Genomic DNA, 5761 nt, shown 5'->3' on the forward strand with positions numbered 1-5761 from the left:
TAGGGTCACTGAGTAGAGGCCAATGATGTGTTCAGATCCTGTAGGCCTGAAAGTTCCTGGAAGTCTTTGAATCTTTTTTTCTGTGTGAGTCAGAGAGTTAGAAGACAGCTTGAGCACAGGAGGATCATAATAGAACTTCCCTTCTAAAAAGACTTGTGTTGTAGAAGGCACTATGGATTCTATGATGAGAAGACAATGCCAAAGAGAATCAAGAAAGGCAGTAGAAACTGCAGGGAACCAGTGTTCTGTTCTTGACTAGAGAGGCCAGTCTCATCCCTGGTGTGTCAGTAGTGGAAATGGTGGGGGTGATAGGATCCTAGATCCCTTCTGTGGATTGCCTTCCCAGCACTTCCTAATGGACAGAAGCTGGGGTATAAGAAGGAAGAATCAGTGGTGCACCCCTTATATCAGACTGCAAAAAGAGAAGGATGGAGTTGCCCTCAGTGGAGCAGCAGAGGACTCTGGAAAGGGCATATGAGAGAAGGGACATAGCAGGCACTCAGTGTAGACATTGAACTGAGATCTATCCTGGAAATGCAGGTGAGGTTGGCACATTGGCAGTAGGATAGAGGGCATCTCCATCCTTCTCCTTAGTCCAGCCTACTGATCTGAGATATTTGGTCTGTGGACAGGATTGAGTGTTTTGTAACAAGCCCACCAGCCATCCTGGTGCTTGGCCAGATAGGGACCACTGAGGTCAGTGATCAGTGTCAGAGTGGGAGGGGTCTTAAATCCACATTTAAATGTGTTTTTCTCTTGAGGAGAAAAGGGATGTATATTGTCAATGACGAGACATAATGTTGAAAGATCATGTTGTTCTCTCTTCCAGGGGTACAGCCAGGTGGAAGATGCAGGTAGTGAAGAAAAAATATCTCTCTGCTGTTCTCTGAAACTGTACCCAGACCCATTTCTTACTTCTTGGAGCAAAGAATGGGATCCATGTTTTTATGACTTAAATATTTAAGTTTTATACAGAACGAGGAATCAAAGATGGCAGAATAGAGGAAGGCTGTACTTTCCACTTGCTCCACAGCTCAGAATAGAAGCAGCAGGAGTTCTGTGTTTCATTGAAGTGGGTGCCTGAGGGAATTCACTAAAGTTCAATATTGGACATCAAGAGACCCAGAAATGCAGGTATTTTTTTTTTCAAAGAAGAAGCCATACTTTATTGCAGTACAAATTAAGCAGGGTGGGAGCTGGGAGGCTAGCAGCCCACCCTCCAGGTGAGGAAACCAGAGGCGGCATCAACCCTGCCCTCCACAGCCATGGCCCTGCTGGGCGGAGGGAGGGCCATGTCCAGCTAAAGGGTGAGGGGAGTCAAAGAGGTGGTCCATGTGTCTGGAGACAGATGGTGGGCAGAATCACACCCAGTTTTGTTATGAAAAGAATTGCTTTTAGCTTCAAAAATGAAACAGACACCACATCCCTGTCCTGTCCTCCTGTGTGCTGGAAAGTTCTGGAAGCAGCTCTTGCCTACCTGGACACAGACTTGCCCACTGCACTGCAGCTACAGCGGAACCATTGGCAGCTGCTGGGCACACACCTGTGATCCAGCTACTGAGTGGCTGAGGCAGGAGAATCACAAGTTCAAGGCCAGCCTGAGCAACTTAGTGAGATCCTGTCCCCAAATGAAAAAGGGCTGGGGATGTAGCTCAGTGGTACAGCACTTGTCTAGCAAGTGAGAAGCCCTGGGTTTCCATCCTCAGGACCACAGAACAACACTCCAAGACCATGAAACAAAAGAACGCTAGCACGTGACCACAAATTCCAGAAAAAAATTAGGAAAGAACTAAAATTTTACATTTTCTTCCCATAAGTTAAAAAACAAAATGCCCACACTTTGACTCTGGACCTTAGTGACAACAGCACCTGTCTTGAACTGAGGTCCTCCTTGGAATCATCTTGTTAGCCACGGCCATTTCTCAGCCACTCCTGCCTGGTGCTCTGCCACCCACACTCGTCCTTGAGACCCTCTCCAGAGCACCTCAGCCCATCTCAGAGGGTGGCGAGGTGTCTGGTGAGCAGGTGGGCCCTGGTGGGAACTCGAGTAGGCCAACTTTCCAGAGGACAGGCCACTCTCAAACATGAGAAGGGAGAAGCCGGCCCTCCTGCGTGGCCATGGGCAGAGGTCTGCTGGTGGGGGCTGGAGTGTGGCTGGTGGCCAGGGTTTCCCAGGCTTTCTGGGGCATCTGTCATCCCGCTTGGGGGAGCCATGAGGCAAGAGGGCACACTGTGGAAAGAGACCCAACGAGGCCTCATTCTATGCAGAGTTCCCAAACATTTCCCTCAGAGCCCCATTTCTAAGGAACCCTTGTCCCCTAACCTCTGGAAACAGCAGCCCAGGATCCACACTCTCCCGGTGCCAGGAACAAAGCCCTTGATAAAGTTGGGGACTCACTCACGTAGTCAGTGGTGAGGGGTATAGAGGGGGCTGGGGTACCACTTGGCCCCAGTGGTGTCCTCACTGACCCACAGCAGAGAGGAGGACCCTCAATCCCAGTGGGTGATACAGGGACAGGGCCGGGAAGGCAGAGGATTTGGGCTGAGGCTATGACTTGGTCAGGGACTGGAGAAGAGGAGGTGGCAGGTCAGGGTCTTGGCAGGAGGAGCTCAGAGAACTGAGGCCCCAACCTGGCCAGCAAGAACAGGTGGGAGGCCCTAGACAAGGCGGGTGACATGGCAATCGCTGGGCTGGTCCAGAAACAGGGTGCTGAAGACATCGTTGAAGAAGCTGGGGTGGTACCTGCAGGCTCGCTCACAGTCTGGGTTGAAGTTCACCTCCAGGATCTGGGGCTGCATCACCCGCTTTCCATCAGGGCGGCTGTCCCACTTCAGCATGAGGTCAATGGCGTACACGGCCCGGGATGCGGGGTAGTCGCAGAGGCCCTGGGGTGGTGGCTTGGCACATGCCACCTGGAACAGCTCCATGATGGCCCGGAAGATCTCAGCCTGGACACCACTCCAGGGGAACTCTGGGTATTGCTTCTCAAACTCAGGGATGAATTCATTGTAGTGTACCTGCTTCAGCACCACGTCTGGGTCGTAGTTCATGACGGTGAAGTGTTTCTCATAGTCGTCAAGGTCGTCAAGTGAGAAGGGCCGGTTGGAGAAGCGTAGCCAGAACACGTCATAGGCAAACAGCTGCAGCGGCTTCACAGAGCGCAGCAGCACCACATAGCGGACATCGAACTTGACGCTGCCCACGTCTTCTCTAAGGAACAGGACCGGGCTTTCGATGTACTTGGATACCACCTTGGGAGTGCACTCCCGGTGCCGGATGATGCTGGGGAGGCTCCTGGTGACATGGGTGTCCAGGCTGCGGGCCAGGTTCCAGGGCTTGCAGATCCAGTGGTTGTCCTCCCCCCGCCTCTCCCGCTGCTGGAAGTAGCTGACAAACTGGGGCAGCTCCGTGCGCAGGTTGAAGGTCCGGGGCAACCAGGGGGGGGGGCCCTCGGGGCCCCCTGCCCGGCGTGCGATGGAAGCCAGGCAGTCCTTCACGGTCAGCAGGTTCTCGCAGGGGAACTGGTTCAGCAGCACCTGCGGCCGCTCCTGGCTGAGGCTCCTGTAGTCCTTGAAGTGGGAGAAGTGGTAGAGGATGTCGGCGTCTGCCTCGCTCGGGGTGAAGGTGAAGCGTGGGTGGGTGAGGTGGCTGAGCACCTGCTGCACGTCCGTGTGGACCTTGAAGACGTGGTCATGGGGATGGGCTGCAGGGCTGATGGCAAGTGGCAGTTTCTCCTTGTTCTCCTCCAGAATGGCCTGGTAGTACTCGGCGGCTCGGGCGTGGAGGAGCTGAGGTCCGACATGTTGGTGGGGGCCCAGGGCAGCAGCATGCATTTCCGGATCAGAGGGTCTGCCTCTCCGTAGGCAAAGTCCCGGGTCACCTCCTCGCCTGTGTCCAAGTCCCTCAGCGGCCACAGCAGCGTGTAGGCCACTTGCTGGGGCATGTAGAAGAAGGGTGCCGTGGCGAAGCTGGGCACGTCTGCGTGCTGGATCCGCGAGCCAAACTCGTCCATGTTGTACCACACCGGCACCTTCTCCTCAGCTGTCCCATGAGCCACCTGGTAGGTCTGGTTGAACTTCCACATATCTTCTAGCACCAGGGCCACAGCCTCCGGCTGGCAGCTCACTATGAAACTCGATGCCCATCAAGGAGGCCATGCGGTGCAGCAGCCCTGGCACCTGCTGTTGCTGCTGGCGGGCATGCTCCACGCGACACGTCCAGGCGTGGTCGATGAGGAAGATGCTGTTGGTGTCTGCGGCCCGAAGCCCGCTCTCACTGGTCACGATGACCTTGTAGCACAGTTCACTCCCGGGGTTGGGCTGCTTCCTTCGTGCCTCCCCGGCAGCTGGATCCTCCTCCTCTTCCACCTCCTCCACCTGCATTATCCCGAACATCTCCCCGGCGTCGAAGACCTCGAGCTCCAGCTTGTGCAGCAGGCGGCCCCAGTACCGCTCCGGGACGCCCGAGGCGCGCAGCGCCGGGCCGTGCAGCGCCGCGAACTCGGCCAGGGCCCGCGCGCCTTCCTCTGGTGTCCGGCCCGGGCTGCCGCGCTCCGGCCCCGGCTCGGCTTCCATGGCGCCTAGGCCCGAGCCAGAGCCAGCGCAAATGTGGAGCCGCCGCCCCCGGGCCGGGCCCGCCAGCCAAGCCGCCGCCGCTCCGCCTCCGCTCTGCCTCCGCTCTCAGGTATTTTGAATAAAGCAAGAAAGAGTACATTGGAGCCAAGCTAAGGAGAAGCCATTCAAATGACGCAAGGGGTCAGGTTTCAAGGGGTTGAGTCTAGCTTCCTTATGTCTGCTGTCAGCAGGTTGATTGACATCTAGGAAGTCCATACCCAAAGGGAGAGCAAGAGAAGGGTACACACAAAGTGTTTCCATAGAACATTCTATCCCAAATAGGGCAAAGGGATAATATCACAAAAGAACAGGTGAGCCTAGCTCAGTCCATGGGGTGACACATCTACATCTAAAGATGCATCCTCAAACTTCCAGGACTGGGGCAATGTCCAGGTCACTATGAGATGTAGTGATGGTCAAAGCCTCTCCGCTCTGGGACAGAGAACACGAATCATTCAAAGTGACTTCCCACAAGTGTTGCTAAGCAAATAAAAAATAGAATCAAATTAAACATTAGAAATCAATCAAAATGGCAAGAATTCATACATATCTATCTTCTCTTTATAGGAATTTAAGTGGTCACATCATCCATTGAAATATGGATGCTGTTACAAAGTGTTAAAAAAAATAAGACCTCATTGTATGGTGTCTGTATGACCCTTGACACAGGCAAAAGTATTCAAAGGCAAGTGAAAGAATGGAAAATTATATTCCATGTAAACAGAACCCTAAAGTAAGTAAGTAGGACTAGCTACTCATATCCGACTTAGTTGACTTCAAGCCAAAATTACTCAGAAGAGAAAATCTACACTGGTAAAGAGAACAATCCAAACCAAGAGAAAACAGAGTACATATTTATACTCTAAATGTCAGTGCACCTAATTACATATAATAGATACTGCTTGACCTAAAGACTCAGATAGGCCACCGCAGTATAATAATACTAGGTGGTTTCAACACAATTTTCACATAGATAGGGCATTCAGGTATAAACTCGTAAAAGATTCTTCAGGCCTAAAAATTTATTCATATGTACCCAGCAGATATCTTTAGAATATTTCAGCCAACAATAATCAAATTCACGTTACTTTTAGCTGCTCATGGAAGCTTCTCCAAAATGGATCATATATTGCATCAAATAACAAGT

At 52.6% G+C, this 5761-nt stretch overlaps 1 pseudogene; it reads right to left on the minus strand.

The window, feature by feature from the left end:
- Positions 1-1727: 1727 nt before the first annotated feature.
- On the minus strand, positions 1728-5115 carry LOC124109506 (tubulin--tyrosine ligase-like protein 12; annotated as a pseudogene).
- Between the last annotated feature and the right edge of the window lie 646 nt (positions 5116-5761).

This window comes from Marmota monax, unplaced genomic scaffold (genome assembly GCF_021218885.2).
Source record: "Marmota monax isolate L192 unplaced genomic scaffold, Marmota_monax_Labrador192_F-V1.1 WCK01_AAM20220418_F8-fsc01876, whole genome shotgun sequence".
NCBI classification, from domain to species: Eukaryota; Metazoa; Chordata; class Mammalia; order Rodentia; family Sciuridae; genus Marmota; species Marmota monax.